Here is a 23,133-nt window from a genome sequence, read left to right as displayed (position 1 = left end):
GCATGTGGTAGTTAGAGATTATGTCAACTAAACATTCTGGCTCCTGGGTAGGGGTGTAGTTAAACTTGTCATTCAAGTCACAGCCTAATGACATCTCCTGATGTCATAACCTTTTATATAAGAGTAAGATGAACACAGACAATCTCTTTCTTTCTCCTCAATCAGATTTCACGTGGACCACCAAGCTGGGCTGAGGTGAGCAATGTTGCTATGTATCATGCCTGACTGTATTATTGTATTATCTCTCATGCTCTCGATGACTTTAATATAATACTTATATATCTCAACCGTACAATTGTGCATTACTGAACCCAGAAGTAGTATTACTGAACCAGTGAGTTCTAGCAGCGGGTGGGGGCTGGTCCCCTCACCCTCCCTCAGCGTCACTTATATTTTATTTAATACTACATTTGTAGAAACCTGCATTAGTATAAAAGAGAATTTCTTATAACAGCACAGAATCAGTTATTTTTAAATAATTTGGACTCTTTCTTACTTTGTTTGTTTAAGTTGGAAATAGTGCTTGAAGTAAAAATATGGGTGCACATTAAACAATATGAAAGGCCACACTTAAAAATAATGCCATTTACATTTTAACAAGCACAAATTATCTCATATTTTGTCTTGATTCACATTGATATTATAATTTCACCCTGATTCCCCCAAACTTTTATATTTTATCATTCTACCATAGTTCATTTTCTCTTCATCATGCATATTCAAATCTGCCTTTTCTTCCTCAAATGGGACATCATCTCTTTCTCTTTTATAAATCTCAAAATTCTTATTGACCAAGACAAAATCTCTCTAAGATGAAGTGTAAAATACTAAATAATTGTGATAATTTTTTTTTAGTAATGAATTGTCCTTACATTACTGGAATGAATTCTATCTTTCCTGATCTATTTTTCCTTAAGTATTTTATCATGTTTAGACCTCTAATATTTTATTTAGACATTTGGCATAAATTCAAAGTAAACTCTATCATTGTTTTAGTGTGTAGTCATGTTAGCTTTGCTAAATTATTGGGCAAAGTTTGTGTAGTATTTTCTTATTTATTTTTAAAATTTCCTCTTATGATATATTTGAATATAATTGAAAATATGATTTAAGTCTTTTTAAATATATATATATATATATACTATTAAAGCATCAATTTTTTACATATTAAATTCATTTTTCCAAGTTGCTCATTATCATTTCAACATGATTTTAGTACATTTTATATATTTTTTTACATAATATATAGTTTTATCTCATAACTACAAACAACAAAATCTATAAATAGATTTGTCTTTAAAAACAAGCAAGTATTAATTCACCTGTTAGTATAATCTGGATTCTCTAGAGAAGCAAATCAAATAGTGCTCTGTGTGTGTGTGTGTGTGTGTGTGTGTGTGTGTCTAACTCCTTACCACAGAGTCAATGCTGACTCATAGTGAATCCCCTGTGGGTTTCTCCCTCAGAGTTGCTGGTGGTTTCAAAGTGCTGACCATGTAGATCGCAGCCCAACACACCAGCAGGGATCATATATATACATACACAGAGAGCACTTGCTTTAGTGGCATAGTGGTTTCACATTGGGCTACAATATGCAAGGTCAGAAGTTCGATATGGATATAAATGTAAATGTAGATACAGATAGAAATTTATGTAAAGAATTTTATATTTAATATATTAAGAAATGGCTCACACAGTTGTAGAAGGGGGAAAGTTCAATCTAGTTCAAGTCCACAAATGAGATGTTAATCTGTAGACTTATATATATGTAGACTTCTCTTGACTTGTGTAGCTTCAGGAGTAGACAAATCAGGACGCAGGAAGGCAAAGCTGAACGAAAACAGACTGGTGGGTGCAGACCCTTTCTGTTGTTGAAAAGAGATATTTGCTATGACTAAGTCATTGGTTTTGCTGCAAAATTCTAACATGCCATCTCCAGTTTCATTACTGTGTTAGTCTAGGTACTTTAGAGAAACAAATCCACAGAAACTCATGTATAAAAGAGAGTTTTATATAAAGGTTAAGTGTGCATCAAGAAAGCATCCCAACCCAGTGCTGCCCAAGCCCACAAGTTCAACATTAACCCATTAACCCATATGTCCAACACCAATCCAGAAAGTCCTCCTCCATCTCACAAAACACACACTATGATACTGACTGCAAGAAGAAAGCCGAATCAGTGAATGTGTAAGCATCTCAGCACTGACAGGGGTCTCCACACAGCTGCTCCAGCACCCAGGGCTGCATCGGAGTAGGTCCATGCGGCTTCTCCTTGGGGATGTCTTGCAGGAAGTGAGCCCTGCAAGCTGAAGCAGGAAACTGGCCAAGGCAACTGCACCCTGGTCCGACAATTACAAAGCAAGATACCTGAGAACTAGAAAGGCAAGTCTCACCGAGCCATCTATCCCTCTGCCTTTCAATTAACCCCACATGTGTTTATTGTCCAGGTTGGCACAATAAACTAACTGCCTCAATTACTATCACCAAGGCCATATTTTCCAGTGGATGTGGGTGAGGAAGATGATTGTTTTACTGGGATTTGATTAATTTCTTCAGGTGGGAAGCTTGGTGCTGGTGGCTAGAGTGGCTCAATAGAATATAAGGTTTGGTGTCTGTATTATCTGGATTCTTGGATCAAATATCCCATTCCAAGTTTTAGGGTTCCATTTCCTTCCAACCAGGGCTCTCACTTTAATATCAGACACCTTAATAGGTTGACATTGCTGGCAATGCCAGCAACAAGCTGGCATTATAGTTCAGCTACTTATATGACGAGACCGTGTTTGGTTTTCAACAACGAAGCTTTATTTCATGACACAACTTCCAGCTCTGAGGTCATGTATATGGCATTTGAACCAAGCTTCAAAATCTGAGTGTATCTTGTTTTCTTTGCCTGTTTGTCTATTGTAATATGTACCAACAAAGTTGCTTCCCTACACTTCTCATATTGCCAAAATTGTAGAAAGAGAACACACCTGTGATCACTCAGAGTTGGGTCCAGAGGAGCCACTCTACTTCTGGCACAGATCATACGCCTTGCTTCTCAGATGGCTCATTTTATGAATGCAGCAGGGAATCCTGCTCACACTTACTGACAGGCAAATTCTATTAGTATCTTCCCTCATTACCTTGCCAGATCCAGGCAGGGAATGGATGTTTGGTAAGGGCTACCTTCAGTATTGATAATGCAATCAAATTAAAATATAATCCTTCCTTCGTCTTTTTAAGGATACCAAAGAATAATTACCTCTACTCCACCTCTGGACTGTATCTTATTTATGCACACATAACCGCTGCCCCCTGGCATGGTATTTCTAGTAGGCACTGTCCTCCTACTAACCCTAATCAACTGGGCATTTCTCCAGGCCACTCCAGAGGCAGTTTTTCTCCTCTAAGGTATAGAAGTTCATTCTTCACAAGTTAAAGTAGCCAAAATAACCAGTAAACAAAGAGTATTTCCTGATTCACAACCTCCTCAAAGGTCATACCTTAATCTAATTATATTCCTGTTCATTGCGAGATTATGCCTTCAATAATGTGGCTATAGCCTGAGGCATATGAAGTCCAGATTTGCAATATATCACATAAGGAATTATGGCTGGAAGGGCAATTTAATTGACTATAACTCAGCCCTATTGGTGAATCACATGAAGGCCATTGTGAAAAACTGGTGACCAAGAGGTGTGGGAAAGAGGCACATGAACAGACATTCTGAGTGGGCCAAGAAAGTAAAGATATTTGAATACAATATGAATGTTCACTATGTTAGATGGGGTTCTCGAGAGAAACAAAACCAGGACACATGTTTTTACATATATTTATATTGATATATGTACAACATACAAAATAAACAGCTAATTAGTCTATAGAGCAGGACAAATGGCTCAGTGCAACTCACTTCCGTGAGACATCTAATACACTGACAATCCTTCAAGTCTTGCCACCAGGAGCCAGTCAAGGAAGCAGACAGCTGAGTCCTCTGTAGAACAATTCAACCTATCTGGTCACAGGCAATAACAACAAGGCAGGTCACCAACAGTCAGCCAGATGACAGAGTCTGACAGTCCCCAGTTCAAGCAATATATAATCCAGTAGCATGGCAAAGCATGTCTTGAAGGAACCTCAAACTACAGCGACACAGACAATGGGTTAGGTGTCCCACAGGTAGGGTAGTTTGCAAGTTTGAGACAGAGAAAGAGCTAAGGAAGCTCCACACTTGTCTGATCATCAAACAGCAAGAGACAAGCAAGGCGAGGATCACTGAGCCATTTTTCTCTCTGCCCTTCAATTAATCCCACATATGTTTATTGGCCAGGTTGCCAAAATAAGCGTTAACTATCTCAATCCACCTCTTGACAACTTGGCACCCGTACACATTTCTTTAGCCATGTATAATTTCCAGACATTAATGAAATCACATTTATACTTAATATCAAATATCTATTATATATATAAATGAAGACATACTAAGTCCAATTGTATCTGAGACATCATACATGGACAAAAGAAAGATATTCAATAGGCATGTATAAAGAAAATAAACTGACAGTCACAAACCTCACTTTTGCAATTGATCATTTGGTCATAATTGATAGGTAGAACTACATTCTTCTACTACCCATTCTGTATTATCTTTGCCCTTAGCAAACACCTCAGCTGGTTGTGTTGTGGTTTTTTGCCTGATGGGGTGACCCAGACCTTCATTCCTGAGGGGACTGTGTCATTAGATGTCCTCTCAGGATTGGGTTCCTATAACTTACCATTTGCTTTAATCACAGGACATGGCAGAACTAAGAGTCGGCCTATGGAATCTTCTGGATTCAAGACATACTCTTCTTTACCTCCATTATATAGCACCAGTCCAATTTCTCTTTGGTAATCAGGATCAATCACACCACCAGTACAGTGACACGCTTCCTGATCTGTTGATCCAAAGGCATGAATAGCCCAAAGTGACCAGGGGACATTCTCAGCTGCCAGTTCAGTAGAATCCATGCTATGTTTCCAGGTGGGAGATTTCCTTCCTTCGGGACCAGGGCCTCCAGGTCTGAGGAACACAGGGTTGCTGGGACAGTAAGCAAAAATGCTGCAAGTGGATCACTAGGAGTAATAGTGAGTGGTGCCACTGCAGCTTCCACCCCTTGGTTCCTGGACCCATGAACTCTGGCTATTGGAGACACAGCACCATATATTGGCCACTGGTTTAGAGCATATACAGCTTCCTGGAGAACATTGCCCCAGCCCCACAAGTTGTTGCCACCTAGTTGGCACCATAATTGTGTCTTTAGGTGCCCATTCCATCGTTCTATCAAGCCAGCAGCTGCAGGATGATGAGGAACATGATACGACCAGTGGATTCCATAGGAATGGGCCCATTGCCGCACTGCATTTGCTGTGAAGTGAGTTCCTTGATCTGAAGCAATGCTATGCAGGATGCCATGCCAGAGGATGAGGCATTCTGTAAGTCCATGAATGTTATTTTTGGCAGAAGCATTGTGTGCAGGGGAGGAAAATCCATATCCAGACTAGGTATCTATTCCAGGAAGTACAAAACTCTGCCCCCTCCATGATGGAAGAGGTCCTATGTAATCAACCTGCCACCAAGTTGCTTGTTGATCTCCCTGAGGAATGGTCCCATAACTTGGACTTAATGTTGGTTTCTGCTGCTGGCAAATGGGGCACTCAGCAGTGGCAGTGGCCAAGTCAGCCTTGGTGAGTGGAAGTCCATGTTGCTGCACTCAGGCATAACTTCTATCCCTGCCACCACTCCACTTTGTTCATGTGCCCATCGGGCAATAACAGGAGTGGCAGAGGAAAGAGGAGGACCAGTCTCCACAGTGTGTCATCTCATCCACCTGATTGTTAAAGTCCTCTTCTTCAGAGTGAACCCTTTGGTGAGTGTTCACATGAGACATGATTATCTTTATGTTCTTGGTTCATTCAGAGAGGTCTATCCACATACCTCATCCCCACACCTCCTTGTCACCAATATTCCAATCATGCTCCTTCCAATTCCCTGACCATCCAGCCAACCTCTTAGCCACAGCCCATGAATCAGTATTCAGTCTCACATCTAGCCAGTTTTCCTTGCAGGCAAACTGAATGGCCAAGTGCAATGCTCAAAATTCTGCCCATTGGGAAAATTTTCCTGTTAAATTTCCGATAATCCACTGTCATTCTCCAGGATTACACTCGCCAAAGGGTTACCTCTGCAGATAAGGACTTTACCAAAGAAGTGAATAAGATAACATATTTTGTGAAAACGAGTCATCCTCTTTCCCACTCATGCCTCTTCTTGCCCAAAGGGTTCATGAACAAAGTGTCCATGATGGCCAGGATGAAGGTTATGCATTGGCTCAGTAACATGTGCCCCATTGTTCTGAAGCAATTGGCTGATAGAATGATGAAATGGACTTCTTCTTTTTTAATAATTTTATTGGGGGCTCTTACAGCTCTTCTCATAATCCATACATCCATCCATTGTGTCAAGCACATTTGTATATATGGTGCCATCCTCAATTTCAAAGCATTTTCTTTTACTTGGGCCCTTGGTATCAGCTCATTTTCTCCCCCCTCCCCACCCTCTCTCCCTCATGAACCCTTGATAATTTATAAAGCATTATTTTTTCATGTCTTACACTGACTGTTGTCTCCCTTCACCCACATTTCTGTTTTTGCCCCCAGGGAGGGGGTTATATGCAGATCATTGTGATTGGTTACTCCTTTCTCCCCACACCTTCCCCTTCCCCTCCTGGTATTGTTACTCTCATTATTGGTCCTAAGGGGTTTATGTGTCCTGGATTTCCTGTGTTGTGAGCTCCTATCTGTGCCAGTGTACATGCTCTGGTCTATCCGGATTTGTAAGGTAGAGTTGTGGTGATGATAGTTGGGGAGAGAAATCATTAAAAAACTGGAGGAAAGTTTTCACTGATGTTTCATCAGTGCTATACTGCACCCTGCCTGGCTCATCTCTTCCATTTGACCATTTTGTGAGGGGATGACCAATTGTCTACAGATAGGCTTTGAGTCTCTTCCCCCTCATTCACATTGATATGATTTTTTGTTCTGGGCAAGTGGATTTCTGAAGACACTATATCTTCAGTTTTGTGGCAACATGTAGCAAGGATGGGCAAGGCTCTCTAGGAAAATAAATATGCTATAAACCAGCATCCATTATAGGGTGGTATTTCTCCAGTACCCAGGATTCAAGGGATCAGGAATTAAGCAGTGGAAATAGTAGTGGCACCACTCACCATTACTCCTAGTGAGCCACAAGTTTGCTTCCTTTCCCTGCAGCCCTCTACTCTTCTAGTCGGGAGGGCTTAGCTCCAAAGGGAGAATCTTTCCACTTGAAGACACAACTCGAGTCCATTGACCTGGAATTTTAAAATCCCTTCTTCTCCATTTTGGACTTCTCATGGACCAACATGAAAAGAAAGATATCAGTGTATTTAGTGGTGTGATTGATCCTTTTTACCATGTGGAAATTGGATTAGAATTGTATATCGGAGTTAAAGATTATGTCTGGAATACAGAACATTTCTTAGGTCATCTCTTAGTACTACCATGTTCTATATTTAAAATCGATGGTAAAGTACAGCACCCTGATTCTGACATGATACCTAATGGTCCAGACTCCTCAGGAATAATGATTTGGGTCACTTCAGCAGTCAAAGCATGGTGACCAGCTGAGGTTCTCACTGAGGGCCAAGGATATATGGAATGGGTAGTGGTAGAAGGTCATTCTAAATTCCAGTTATGGCCATGTGAGCAACTGCAAAAATGAGGACTGTAATTGTTATGCGTTTCCTAAATATATATATATTTCACTAACAAAATAGAAGATGAAAATGAAGTGCGGTTTTGTTTCTATGTGTGTTAGTTGTATCATGTTAGGTGCAGGAATGATTTTATTATGGCTTCTGTTTGTTAATTATGTATGGAGAAAGAATTGTACAGAGATATCAGATTGACAAGGAGTGTTCTGTGATGGTTAGAATTTATATCAATTAGACACTTCTGGCTGAGGGCAGAGATGCAGCCCAAACTATCAATCAAGTCAAGGCCTGATGGAATCTCTTTGTGGCCTGGTTTACAAGGGAGAGACAGAGCAGAGCCACCTTTCCTTCTGATGGAGATAAAGTCTGTGGCTGGCTTGTCATTTTGCTTTTGTCACTTGCCCGTTATAGGAGTTGTCAGTGGATTCATCCAGCCTAACTTTGAGTCATTTATCTCTGCAGCCACTGGCCTATGCCTCAAATCTCCAACCACTACACCATCATTCTGCTTCCTATTTGTTGGCTTCCACAGCAATGTTTGTTAGGAGAAGCCTGACTTAACTGGACTGGACTTAAACCTATAACTGTGTAGGCCATTTCTCAATATAAATCTCTTTCTTTATACAAGCACATACAAGACCCTCTAGAGACCTCAACCAAACACAAAGTCCTTAATTCGAATACTTCAATTCTTCTGAAGTCTTCTGTATCAATTGTCCAACTTTGCACATGCATATTAGGCATTAAAAGTGCCATGGCTAGGACAGCCATACCTTAGTACTTAACATCTTTGCTCCTCATCACTTTAAAGAGGTCTTCTGCAGCAGATGTTCCCAATGCAATCTTATTTGATTTCTTGACAGCTCCTTCCATGAGAATCCTTAGCATATTCAATGGCAGTCCATTGTATACTCAGTATTTACTTAATCCAAAACCTAAATTTTGTATAATAGAAAATAAGAAATTTATTTTTTTTTTTAGCTAGAATAATTTATTTCTTATAGCATTAGAACTTGGATCTCAGTAATCAAAATGTAAATGAAAATCTCTACTAGAAAAGTCTGTGATTGTGTTTGGTTGTTTGCACATTCACACACACACCAACACACACTATTTATATATACATAAATGTACATATACACTTAGAAATAATAATATACAATGAACACCCAAACCTTTATATATTACATCCATTGATTTTGGAAAATACATGCTAAAACCTTCAGAGGTCTGACACATTTTTCCTCCTTAATAAGAGAATTTATACCCAAATATCCAAATCTCATTAACTCTGTCAATATGATCATGGGCATATCCGCAGTGGGAAAACCTCAGAATTTTCCCATTTGAGTAACACCTTACAGTTTCTTATTTGATTAAATACTTTAAATTGAATAAGGGGCTCTCGGGGAGGTTTTTTGGATTTTTTTCCTATAGAAAATGTATTTAACCCTATGAGGAGTGGCAGACCCCAATATTTGCTACATTGAGAATTTAATTTATAAAATAGAATTCCATTTCTATAACACTGTACTTATGCAGAGAAAGTTTTGAATTAAAGAAAGGAATTATTTATTGAAATTTATCAAAATACAGAACGGTTGATAATATTAATATTTATAATTATACACTGCACGAAGTAAGTAATATGAACTCAAGAAATATTCAAAATATATATGAATTTTACAATTTTAAGGAAGGCATTTTGGTGTACTTGCTTATTATATAGGATTTAGAATTGTAAAGACCTAGTGTTGAAAAGAGCTTTGCCATTTGCTATCAGTGTAACTAAACAAGTTCCTCGGCTAGCAATGACAGTGAATCGGACCCTTATAATGGGATAACCACACATTCAGAGAATGTGCCTGAGGGTGTAATTCACCAATATAGTGCTATCTTCCTTTCTTCTTGAATGAAATGGGAATCCGATGTCACTACCTTTATTAAAATGGTTTCTGAAATACCATAGAAACATAATTAGTATTTAATACTTATTTTCCTTTTAATATTTTTGATGCATATTATATTAATTATAATGTGCTGAAAATAGCAATAAGGATCTCATTTACAATGAGTAAAAAGCATGTTTATATCTTTTTAAACCAATATTCAAAAACCTATTTTTACAAGAGATATAGTTCACAAAAAAGTTTGCTTACAAGAATTGATATTTTATAAGATCTCTATTATGACTGCTAGAAATAGAAGTTTCTCATTATTCTGATGATACATTTGAAATGTTTTTATCATTTGGAACATATTTCAGCTACATAAAGTTATATATGTATATATAATAAATTCTTGCGTATGTTTCTATAGGACACTGTTTAGGGATTGCTTCATGAAATCAGATAGGTTGCTGATAGACGTCCACTAAACTTCTTCTCTAGTTACAATTGCTTGTTCTTATACTTTTCCTTGGTCATTTCCAGGAAAAGCTGTGATGTTTTTGTGATACTCAGGTTCACATTCAGAATTCATTCACACATTTCAGCAAATGGAGACTAAATGAGAAAGAGTCGGGGCCGGGGGGGAGTTTTTACACAGAGACAGCAATCTGCCACCACCTCCAAGGGTGACTGGCTCAGTAAGAATAGGTTAGTCTTTTCTATTTTCATAACAGATGTCAAACTTGTTATGAGAGAAAACTTTTAAAAATCAATAAAATACCACTATTGTCGAATTCTGGGTATAGTTAAGATTGTTATACAACATTTTTCCCATAGTCTAAAAATATAATATAGGTTAGCCTTCAAAGAAAAATAATGTAATGGTTATTATGTTATTCAATATGCAAACTTTTCATATTACCATTAAAAAAGATAAATAATTTAACCGAGCCAATCAGACAAAATGTGTTCGTCAAATTTTTATTTATTATTTACTCTTTTAAAAATACTTGTGTACTTATATTAAATAATCATTGAATAATATTGCTCAATATTTTTTTAATCATTTTATTAGGGGCTCATACAACTCGTCACAATCCATACATACATCAATTGTGTAAAGCGCATTTGTACATTCATTGCCCTCATCATTCTCAAAACATTTCCTCTCCACTTAAGCCCTCGGCATTAGGTCCTCATTTTTCCACTCTCTCTCCGCTCCCGCCCTCCCTTATGAGCCTTCGATAATTTATAAATTATTATTTTGTCATATCTTGTCCTGTCCCACGTCTCCCTTCACCCACTTTTCTGTTGTCTGTCCCCCAGGGATGAGGTCACATATAGTTCCTTGTAATTGGTTCCCTCTTTCCAACCCATCCTCTCTCTACCCTCCCAGTATCGCCACTCACACCACTGGTCCTGAAGGGATTATCCACCCTGGCTTCCCTGTGTTTCCAGTTCCTATCTGTACCAGTGTACATCCTCTGGTCTAGCCAGACTTGTACTTGCAAGAATTCGGATCATGATAGTGGGAGCGGGGAGGAAACATTTAGGAACTAGAGGAAAGTTGTATTTTTCATCGTTGCTACATCGCACCCTGACCGGCTCATCTCCTATAAAGTGAATTGATTTTAATATATGTCATAACTCATAATCATATTTATCTTTATGGAGCAATTGATGTTTTGTGACATATATATGGGAATGGAAAATTGTATTATGTGTCACTCTTGGCTATGTTTGACAGGCAGTTCAAAGCTCATGATTAATCACAACAGGAATATGACCCCAGATGATTTCAATGTTTTCCCTTTTACAGCTTAATATTTTTCTACTCATAAATTTACAGGTCATCATAAATGTCTTTTGAAAAACAGTTGGATTGAAATACAGATAAATGGTACTTTAAAATAAAATCTTTTGACTTATAATGTTATAAATCTATGTTTTATTTCCTGGACCCCAGAAGAAAAAACACTGTCAAACGTATAGGTGACTTTATTTGTGCTTACTCAAACTGTTCTATGTAGAGCTGTCCCCAAAATGTGTTGACTATCTATGCATTTAATTAAATCCAACACCTTATACAAAAGGCATATTTGTAATGTGCTAATACCTTGTATGCTCTGCGTTTAAATTTTTAAGTAAATGTTAAAATTTGGAATGCATTAATAGAAACACTCAAATGGGTTTTAGATTATTTTTCTGCCACTCTATCATGTCAATTTTTACTTAGGTTTTATAGTCTAAGTTCCCTGCAGTGTGTACTTCCAGAAATAATCTTTATTGAGGGCTAGGTCTGGCATTTTTCATAAAATTTATATATTCTTTAACTAATTGTATGCCAATAATTCATTAACTCTATATTTTCTAAAAAATTCACATACAGTTATCTTGAGCAATGCTCCTCTGACCAGCACATATATACATATATGTGCATTAGGTAGGTGAATGTTATATATATATATAGTATATATATATATAGTGTGTGTATATATATATATATATATTTGCATGTATGTTGCCATCATCATTTCCAAAACCTTTTCTACTTGAGCCCTTAGTATAAGCTTTTTTTTTTACCTCCCTCCCTCACCATCGTGAATCCTTGATCAATTATATTCTTATTATTATTTCCTATCTTGCACTGTCCATTGTCTCCCTTCACCCACATTTCTGTTATTTGTCCCGTTTGGTGGGGTGGTTGTGGCTTCCTTGGGATGGGCTCCCCTCTCCCCTTCCCCGACCATCTCCCTATCCTCATGATGTCTCAGCCATCTAGCAGGGAAATTGAACCACTTCACTCAGCATAATGTCCTTCAGGTCTACCCATGTCATGAGGAACTTTGCAGTTTTATCATTATTCTTTAGCAATGCTTAGTATTCCATTGTGTCCTTATACCAAAGTGTTATTATCCAATCTTTGTATGATGGACATTTATTTCCATCTTCTTGTTATGGTGAATAGTGCTGTAATGAACATAAGTGTGAATGTATCTGCTCAAGATAAGACTGTATTTTTTTAGGAAAACAAGATGGCTTGTTGATATGAACACTTCAAGTTCAGTTGTTGGAGGAAGCGTCATACTGCTTCCCACATGGTTACATTCCCAACAGCACTGCATGCGGGTGCCAATCTCTCTGCATCCTCTCAAATATTTATTTTCCTTCTTTATAGCTTCCTCCCTTCCCTCCCTCTTGCCTTCCTTCCCTCCCCGCAACTCCTCTCTCTTTCCTTTGTTATGAGAGCTGGTGTAAGGTGTCCTCTCATCACTGTTTGAATTTTCATCTCTCTTTTGCTGACCTTATGGCTGCCTGGCTGTATTCATAGATTTTTTTTGGCCACCTGACTGTCTTCTTTAGGGAAATGTCTGTCTATATTCTCTGCCCATTTTTTAAAATCATTTTATTAGGGGCTCCTACAACCCTTTTCACAATCCGTACATGCATCATTTGTGTCCAGCACATTTGTACATATGTTGCCATCATCATTCTCAAAACACCTCCCCTTGAACACTTGATAATTTATAAATAATTATTATTTCATCATATCTTACACCATCTGATGTCTCCCTCACCCAGTTCTCCGCTGTCCGTTTCCCAGGGAGGAGGTTATATGTAGATCCTTGTAATTGATTCCCCTTTTCTCCCTCACCCTCCCTCCACCCTCATGATTTTGCCACTCTCACTATTGATCCTGAGGGTTTAATCTGTCCTGGATTCCCTGTATTTCCAGTTCCTATCTGTGCCAGTGTACATCCTCTACTCTAGCCGGATATGTAAGGTAGAATTGGGATCATGGTAGTGGGGTGGAGGAAGCATTTCAGAACTAGAGGAAAATTGTAGGTTTCATCGCTGCTACACTGCACTGTGACTGGCTCGTCACCTCCCCACAACACTTCTGCAAGGGGATGTCCAATTTCCCCCAGATGGGCCCTGGGTCCCCACTCTGCACTCTCCCTCATTCACAATGCTATGTTTTTGTTTTTGTTTTGTCTTTGATGCCTGATACCTGATTCCTTCAGCGCCATGTCATCTCACAGGCTGGTGTGCATTTTCCATGTGGGCTTTGTTGTTTCTAAGTTAGATGGCCCCTTGTTTATCTTCCAACCTATGGGACCCCATATTCTATATATTTTGACAACTGGGCACAGTCAGCTTTCTTCACCGCATTTGCCTATGCCCATTTTTAATGCAGTAATTTATCTTTTTCTTGTTGACGTGTTACAGTTTTCTATAGACTTTAGAAATTAATCCCTAGTCAATGTGTTCTGGACAAAAAATATTTCCCAATTTCTGGGTTCTCTTTTTACTTTTTTGATGAAGTCTTTTGGTGCACACAGATGTATTTTTAAGAGTTCTCGGTCATCTATTTTGTCTTCTGCTTTTTTTGTTTGTTTGTCTTTTTGTTATGCTTTGATATGTATTTATATTATATATTATATACCTTAATTTTGTAGGTATTTTCGCATTGGTTATCTTTACAATCCTAGGGATTACATTTAGGTCTTTAATCCATCTTTAATTCAATTTTGTATATGAAATGGGTTATGGTTCTTCTTTCATTCTTCTAGTAAGTGGAAATTAAATTTGGCTTTCACCATTTATTGATGAGGCTATACCCCGGAGGAGATGTACTATTTAATGAACATTGCATCTTTGTTGAAAATTAGTTGTCTATAGCTGCATGCGGGTTTTTCTTTTTCTGTATTTGCTTTTCTGTTCCAGTGGTCTTGGTTTATATTGGCTGCAAGTACCAAGCTGTTTTGACTATTGTGACTGTATAATAGGTTTTGAGGTTGGGAAGTAAGAAGTCATTTGCTTTGTTCTTCTGAAGTAGTGCTTTATTTATTCTGAGTTATTTCCCTCTCCATATAAAGATTTTGCTTGGACCCGCATTTAATGATCATGGTAGCTTCAACCAAGAGATTAAATAATGCAGTCCATTGGGTAAATCTGCTGCACAAGACTTCCTTAAAGTGTTGGAAGCCATAATGCTTATCTTGAGTATTTTATTCATGTTGGCAGGAGAGACTAGTCCCTAGACAAGAATATTAGGCTTGGTAAAGTAGTGAGGCAGTGAAAAAAGAGGAAGACCATTGAGAGACAAGATGGATTGGCACAGTGACTACAAGATAGGCTCAAACATAATGACAATTGTGTAGATGGCACAGAACTGATTATTGCTTCATTCTGCTGTACCTGGGTTTCTCTGGGTCAGAACTGACTGGACAGCAACTAAGAGCAACATATAAAGTTAGTGATTCTTTGTCCCATTTCCTAAAATAATGATTCTGTCGTCTGGACCAGAATTACATAATATTAAGTTTTAGGATAGTATTGACTTTTTTTCACAATATTGCTTTTCTATCCAAGTTATGGAATCACTGTTCCATTTATGTTGGTTTATTTCAGTTTCTTATAATAGTGTTTTTCCGTTTTCTCTTTACAAGTATTTTTTGTGTGTTTAGGTTTATCCATTGGGATTTTAAAAAATCATTTGAATGGCTCTTGTAAACTGTATTGTTTTCTTAATTTTCTCTTTAGAGCTCTATTCACTTGTATCCTACAATCTTATTGATTTTGTTATTTTAATTTTACCGTGTCATGCTACTGAAACTTCAGAATATTTCCAACAATTTTCTTATCGAATCTTTGGGGTTTTCTCCATACAGCATCATCAATGGAAAATACAGAGAGTTTTGCTTCTTTGCCAATTTGGATATTTTGATTTCTTTTTATTTTCTAATTACTTGGACTAAGACTTTCAGCACAATATTGTATAAGAATAGTGATAAAGGACATCATTTTCAGTCCTCATTTCAAAGGATGCTTTCAGTTTTCTCCACTGAGAGATTTTCTACATATATAGGTCTTCTATTTCCCTATTGTATTATATAAATATATTTACATATGCATATGCCTGTATTTTACTTCTATAAGTGCCCTTTGCCTCCTAGTCCTTTCCTCTATTTACTTTTACTTTTCTCTTGTCCCAATATCATGTTTGGCCTTCTTTGGGTTTCAGTAATTGCTCTCAGTTACATTGCCCTTGATCAAGTCCCACCAGGCATCCTATACCCTACTCACCATCTATCTTAGGTCACTTGTTGTTCCCTTGTCCCTGGGTTTGTTAACACCTACGTCCTTTTCTCTGTCTCCCCCTCTACCCTGTCCCCCTGGAACCATCCATCCCATTGTTTTCTCCTCCAATTGTTTATCCTGCCTATCTCACCTAAGTAAACATGCATAGACAATAATAAGCACAAAAACAAGACAGCAAAATAAAACAATACAAGGAAACCAAGCAACAACAACAAAAATCAATGACAAAAAAACAAAGGTGTCTAAATAATTCTAGGCTTATTTGTTGACCTTCAGGAGTGTTTTGGGGATGTGAGATAGTTTATTGTGCCAGCCTGGCTGATAAACGCAGGTGAGATTGACTGAAGGGCAGAGAGATAAATGGCTTGGTGAGCCTTGCCTTTCTTGTCTCTCGCTCTATGATCATCAGACCAGTGTGCGGCTGCCTTGCTTGTTCTGTGCCTCAATTTAAAGGCTACACTGCCTGTGGGACGCCTAACCTGTGGACTGTGTTGCTGTAAGGTGAGGTCCCTTTAAGACTTCTCTGGAGCTGGGGACTGGCGGTTGGTGACCTACCTTGTGATTGGCCGCTGTGCTGACATAGCCCTGCTCTCTCTACAAATAGAGGAAGATCTGGCATCAGACAGAAACTTGAAGGACTGCCAGTCTCTCAACTTTCTCTCAGGGACGTGAGTTGCACTAAGCCATTTGTAGTGCTTTCTAATTTAACTGTTTATCTCTTGTATTGTATATTTATCTGTATATGATTTAACAGTTCATTTCTCGTTTTATATATATAATTATCTTTATAAATAAATATATTAAGTTATCAGGAATTTGGTTTTATCTCTCTAGAGAATCCTGTCTAACACAGGATGCCACACCCTGGCCCCAAAGTCTGTTTTTGGTATTCCCTGGGGACTTCATTGCTTTGCTCTCCTTGCTGTTCTGTTGCATGCTAATTTTTTGGAATATGGTCTTTAATAGTATTGTGAAGGGAGACGTTGGACAGGGCAAGATATGACAAAATACCCATTTATAAACTATCAAGGGCTCATGAGGGAGGGGGGAGCGGGGAGGGAGGGGAAAAATGAGGACCTAATGTCGGGGTTTAAGTGGAGAGAAAATGTTTTCAGAAACGATGTACAAATGCGCTTTACACAATTGATGTGTGTATGGATTGGGATAATAGTTGTATGAGCCCCTAATAAAATGTTAAAAAAAATAGTATTGTGTTATTTTTTTCCAGCCATTTCTGTTATGATGTCCCCCCTTTAATTTTTTATTTTTGATAATTTCAGCTTTTTCTTCCTTTGTTAAGTTTGCCAGTAGTTTATTGATATTCTTAATTCTTTCAAGACACATAGGCCTGTCCTTTTAACAGTTCATACTACTTTCAATATTCTTCTCCAGTACAATTCAAATGCAAAAATTCATCTTCAATATTCCTTATTCTTGTCTAACTTTCACATACCTATAAGGCCATAAAATATATCATGGTTTGTGTCAGGCACCTCTTAGTCTTCAGAATAACATTCTTGATTTTCAGTTCTCTAAAGAATTGTGCAACGATTTACATAAATCAATGTGTCATTTTCTCTCTTGACTGCAAATTCCATGAGCATTAATTGTTGATCTAAGCAAGCCCAAAATCCTTTACAACCTCAGCCTTTTCTCCATTTACCATCAGTTTATCTATTGGTCCAGTAGTAATAATTTGGACCTTCTTCACAATTAGTTGTTGGATTATATTTTCTAATTATTTTCTTCTTTTCCTTTTTTCAAACGTTTGCATTTGAATCGCCAATACCTATCAATGCACCTTGGTCACATGTTTGATCCATTTCAGACTGAAAAGGTTGTAAACATTCTTAATTTCTGCATAACTAGTATTAGTGGTTGATGCATTATTTGAATATGGTATTGATTGCACTCCCTTGTGTTTGCACACAAATCATCCAATTACAGATAGAATTGTATTTCAGGGTCAATCTTGAAATGCTCCTTTTGATGTATGTCATTCCATTACTCTTGAATCTGTTATTCCATGAGTAGTAAGCCATATGATTTGATTTAAGATAGCCAATATCAGTCCATTTCAGCTGACTTCGGGGTAGAAAACCAATCTTTATTATTGGTTTTATTATTATGTCCATTTTATTTTTGATTACTTCCAATTTTCCTACATTCATACTTCATACATTCCAAATTCCAATCATTATCTGTTTCTTTTCATTTTGAGCTGTGCCCCATCAAGAAATGAAGGTCCCGAAAGTTTTACTCTATCTGTTTAATTTTGGTCGACTCTGTGTTGTAAAGACAGCTCTTCCTCAGACATGTTTTAAGTGCCTTTAGACCTGAGTATCTTCTTGCCTAGCTGATTTGTCTATTACTTTTCTTTTTCTGGTTCATTTATTTATCCTGTAATCTTTATTGTTTACTTTCATCTGGTAGCTGAAATGTTATTGTGTAGCCCCTTACTAATTGTTGAAGATGTTAAGATGCTGATCTTTATTCTCTCTTCTTACTGCTATCAACCACCCTTTGTGTACTGCTTTGACTGTCTTCAGATGCTTATGAAAGTAGGAAATTGAACAAGGATTTCCAAAGAACAATTGATACACTTGACTGATGATGCTGGTGAAGAATATTTAAAGTACCTTGAACTGCCTTAAGAACAAACAAATCTGTCTTGGAAGAAGTTCAGCCAGAATATTTCTTAGAGGTAAGGAAGGCAAGACTTCATCTCATGTACTTTGGATTTTTATCAACAAGAGTTTCATGTGCGCTTCACTTTTAGCAAGCAGATAGTATGTGGAAGTGTGTTTGTTTTCATCATTCAGCCATATTATAGATAAAGTTACTGCACATCTGGGGATAACTAACTCACCCTCACTCCATGTAGTTGATTCAGACTCCACCCTGTCCTCTCAGACAGGGTAGAACTGACATTATGGATTTATGAGACTTTAACTCTTGATAGGAGTAGACAGGCTCATCTTTCTATTACAGAGATAACTAGCATAATTAGGAAATATGAACAAAAAAGTTATGTTGTTCTCTCAAATCATAAAACCACAATTCCTCTTCTAGACATTATATGGCATATGAATTTGAGCTTGGAAAAAGTTTAGATATATAAAATGTTCATAAAGTGATTTTATGTATATGAAAAAAAACTATGTTAATCTAGAACACGCAATAATGACTAATACTAATAAATTGTCCAAAATGGACGTATTTCTTTATTCCCAAATGTTAAAGTGTCTGTTCATGTAAAGAACAGGGTGCTTCCAAAAGTGCATAGGAAAATAAAACCAAATGATAATGAATTTTTCCACACTTTATAAAGCCCACTCATATGCAGTAACAGTTATTATAAATACTGCATCCACCTGTGTGTAAGCACTAACACCAGGATACTTCCCTCTCTACAGCTAGGGAGGGCTCAAACAATGTTCTATTTATAATAATTTATATTGCTTTTAAGCCATGGGTTTGATGTACATATTCAAAAGTACTTTAATTTATTTATAGTTTTGTGGATTATACCTAACTATTTGGATAGCATATTCTACTTTGTTCCGCTTGAATGTTTAATGATTTTTGAAAAATAATTTTGATGCCAGGCAATTGAAACATTATAAATGTGGGGCCTTACTATGAACTTGTGACATTAAGAGAAGAAACTAATGGAGAAAAGCACCTGCAATTGGTTTAGAGAAGCAACAAGGAAACTAAATTAGATATAGATTCTGTTTATCATAGCAACCTGATGACAACAGGATCAGCAACCAAAATGCATCAAATAATTTCTAAGACATTAAGCAAACAAATCATTTATATGGAGTAATGTAAACAAATCATTTATACATCTATTGCACACAGCAAATTTCTAAACTATGCCTCAGAGACATCCAGTAAATAGTACAAAGCAGAGTAAATCTATCATATTTTGTTATTGTTGGGAAAACATAATGCCTTAAGATGACATATAATGTACTAAAAACGGGGAATATATTATTCAGCTATGTAAGCTGAGATCTAGAAACAGTAATATCATTATGCTAATTAGAAAGTATACTTATTTATTCCAGTTTTAAGATACTTGATATGCAGTAAATTATTTTAAAGCCGGACAATCAGAGAAGTGAATGTTGCTTTACCATATAATCAATTTTAAATATTTTTAAAAAATATCGTAATCTATGAAGCTTGTTTTTATTGGCTAATAAATAACATGTTGTTGTTGTTGTTAGGTACCATTGAGTTGGTTCTGATATATAGTAACCCTGTGCACAAAGGCAAGAAACACTGGCCAGTCCTGCACCATCCTCACAATTGTTATATTTAAACCTCCTTAAATATAGTATTCTGATGCCCCTATTGTTTCATTTTGTTTGCTTTTGTTATGTTTTAGAATCTTAAAAATGCCAATAGTTTGACTAATAGGATTTATATTCTGCCTTTCCTGCACACTGAAAAGTAAGGATTGTAAGCAAATTCCAAATGCAATTTATCTCAGCTTTCGCATTCATAAATATGACTATCTCATAGAAGAGAGATAATAAGATGCATGTAGAGAGTCTGATTCACATCAAGCATTTATATATTGAAGCCTAACAATCATCATCATTGTTCAAGCTGATATAAAACTACATGATTAGAGTACAATTCAGTTGGTATTAGGAGCCATTTGAGTCAGCTCCAACCACAGCGACCCTATGTACAACAGAATGAAACATCACCTGATCCTGTCCCAGTCTCACAATTATTCCTATGTTCAACCCATTGTTTTAGCCACTGTATCGTTCTAATTTGTCAGATTTCCTCATTGTTTCTGCCTCTGTACTTTACCAAGCCTGATGTCCTTTTCCAGGGACTGGTCTCTCCTGATAACATGTCCAAAGCACATGAGAGTAATACTATCCATCCTTGCCACCAAGTAGATTCTGGATCTACTATTTCCAAGACAGATCAGCTTGTCCATTTGACATGGTACATTCCATATTCTTTATCAGCACCACAAGTCAGATATATCGATTACTCTTTGGTCTATCATATGTTGCACATTGTACCCACATTCACAAGTAATTGAAAGTATCATGGCTTTAGTCAAGTACACCTTAGCCCTCAAAGTAACCTCTTTGCTTTTCAATACTTTACAGAGGTCTTGTGCAACAGATTTACCCTGTGCCACAGATCTTATGATCCCTTTACTGTTGCTTCTATTAATATTTATTTTGGATCAAAATAAGAAAAATCTGTGATAACATCAATATTTTCTCTATTTATCTTAATGTTACTTATTGGGTCGGTTGTGAGAATTTTGTTCTTCTTTATACTAAGTTGTAATCCATACTGAAGGCTGCAATCTTTGATCTTTAAGAGCAAGTGTTTTAAGTCCTCCTCACTTTCAGTAAACAATGTTGTGTCATCTGTATATTGCAAGTTGTTAATAAACCTTATTCCAATTCTGATGCCACATTCTTCTTCATATAATCCAGCTTCTCTGATGAGCACCCAGTTTGAATATGTATGGTAAGATGATACAAACCTGATGCACACCTTTACTTATTTAAAAGTATTGTATTTCAATATGCTTGATACAGTTGATGTATGGATTGGTGTACGAGCTGTAAGAGCCCCCAATAAAATTATCTTTTTATAATTAAAAAAAGTATTGAGTTTCTGCTGTATTCTATATTTCTGCAGTATTGCATTGTTCTGTTCTCACAATTGCTTCTTGATCCAGGTAAACATTTAAAATATGCACAATGAAGTGTTCTGGAATTCTTATTCTTCTCAAGGTTATCCATAGTTTGTTATGACCACACAGAGGAAAAGCTTGGCATAGTCAATAAAACACAAGTTAAACATCTTTTTAATATTCCCAACTTTCAGCCAAGATTCATCTAATGGTTGCACAGCATGAAAAGAAGAATCAATTTCACTGTTATACATGTAGAAGTTGCTGAATTGGGGAATATTTCTGTTGTGTATATTTTTGCCACAATAAAAAAGTAATTATACAAAGAGCAATGAGTATAAATAAGGAAGAAGAAAATGTTCTAAAATTGATTGTAGTAATGATTGTATAACTCTTCTTGATAGGACTGAACTATTGAATTGTATGATATGTAGATGAAATGCCTACTTTTCATATGCATATGATGCAATTGAAAATACCATGGCTTGGGTGAAGCATTGATTGTGGATACAAATCCTTGACAACTTCAATCTTTTCCATGTATCATTATATTACATATTGGTCCAAGAGTGGACCAATTTTTAATATACATTACTTTATTGTACATTACGTTATACATTACTATACATTACTTTATTGTACATTACATTATTCCTCAAAATAACAACCTTGCTTTTAAATACTCTAAAGAAGTCCTGTGCAGCAGATTTACCTAATGCATCACATCCTTTATCTCTGGACTGCTAATTCAGTCAACATTGATTGTGACTCCAAACAATACAAAATTCTTGCCAACTTCAAACTTTTCATCGTTTTTCCTTTTGGTAGTTAGATTTATGTCAACTTAAAATATATGAGAGTGCATGTATGGTATCAAAATTATCTGTCAGGTCACAGTTTGATGATGTCTTCTTTGGCCTTTCATAAGGAGGACCCTGGGAACCTCCTTTAATCTCTCCTCCCTCACCTTCCTGTTGCTGGAACTGTGTTACTGACCCTGAGAGTTGATGGAGCCCTGCTGTGTTTCCACCAACTTTGGATCCACACATCTCTGTCCCCACCAGCCTGTGATCTTACTACATGTTGCATCATTGCATGTGGCTTCATGAGTCTGAAGACAAACTTACGGACTAGTATTGTACTTATGGATTTGAGTTGGACTGGGCTGGGAAACTTTCTTGATATAAAATTGCATTAAAAAAAAATAGCTTTCTCATACACATGTGAATATCACTCCATTTACTTCACAAGGCAACCCATCCTAACACAATCATGTTGCTACCTATTGGTCCAGTTGTGAAGATTTTGGTCTTCTTTACATTGAGTTTTAATGCATACTGAAGGCTGCAAAGCTTGATATTAATCAGCAAGTGTTTCAAGTCTTCCTCCCTTTCAGCAAGTAAGGTGGTGTCATCTGTATATAACAGGTTGTTAATAAGCCTTCCTCCAATCCTGATGCCACATTCTTCTTCATATAATCCAGCTGCTCTTATTATTTGCTCAGCACAAGACTGACTAAGTATGCTGAGCGGCTGCAACTGTGTCACACACCTTTGTGCTGTTACACCATGTTGTGTTCCCTTGTTCTGTTCATACTGCAGACTTCACATTGACTTCCTCTGTGAGGATAGGCTCACAGAAGCTCAATGCCAGCAGCTAAAATAGGCCTGGC

This window comes from Echinops telfairi, unplaced genomic scaffold, assembly GCF_000313985.2.
Source record: "Echinops telfairi isolate 266 unplaced genomic scaffold, ASM31398v2 ScPeMD7_7469;HRSCAF=8507_1, whole genome shotgun sequence".
Classification (NCBI taxonomy): Eukaryota; Metazoa; Chordata; class Mammalia; order Afrosoricida; family Tenrecidae; genus Echinops; species Echinops telfairi.
This window is presented reverse-complemented; position numbering follows the sequence as displayed.